Source organism: Sparus aurata, chromosome 22, assembly GCF_900880675.1.
Source record: "Sparus aurata chromosome 22, fSpaAur1.1, whole genome shotgun sequence".
NCBI lineage: Eukaryota > Metazoa > Chordata > Actinopteri > Spariformes > Sparidae > Sparus > Sparus aurata.
Genome location: NC_044208.1, coordinates 28781762 through 28782360, shown reverse-complemented (window position 1 = coordinate 28782360; position 599 = coordinate 28781762).

Sequence of the window (599 nt, the reverse complement as noted above, 5' to 3'; positions counted from 1 at the left end):
CTGAGGACATCAAGCTCCAACCAGCTGTTGTCTTATGAAATCTGTCGTCAGGGAGTTTTATTGTGAAAATATAAAGGTGGATTTACTACGTCTTAGTGTGACGTCATGAGGTGGTCTGTTCTGTCATTTTTTTAGATGAGATTTACTTTGAGGGTATTTCTTTAATTAATTTTCCCCCCACGACTAATTCTTCATCATGTGGTCGCTTCAAGTGATAGTTTGCCTTAATCAGATTCTTCACAGCTGAATTTTTATCTCTATACATGATTTCTGCCTAATTTGATGTCCTTTTAGTTGAAGGACAGGCTCTCAAAGACTCTTTAAGCTCTAACCTGCTTCTGTCTCACATTTATACTGTTACACAATTTCTATTGTTAACATGGAAACTATGATTAATATGTGAACTTCTCCTGTTATGATGGTTTTTAAAACAAACAAACAATGGTGTTTATTCAGCGGCGTAGATTTGTTGGTCCAGGTGTGTGTCCTGATTGGTCCACAGGAATCTATAAATTCAGTCAGTAAATCTACTATTTACATTATTAATTAGGTAATAGTTCAAACTCAGAAATGTGTATTTTCTTTCAAAAGTGATTAAA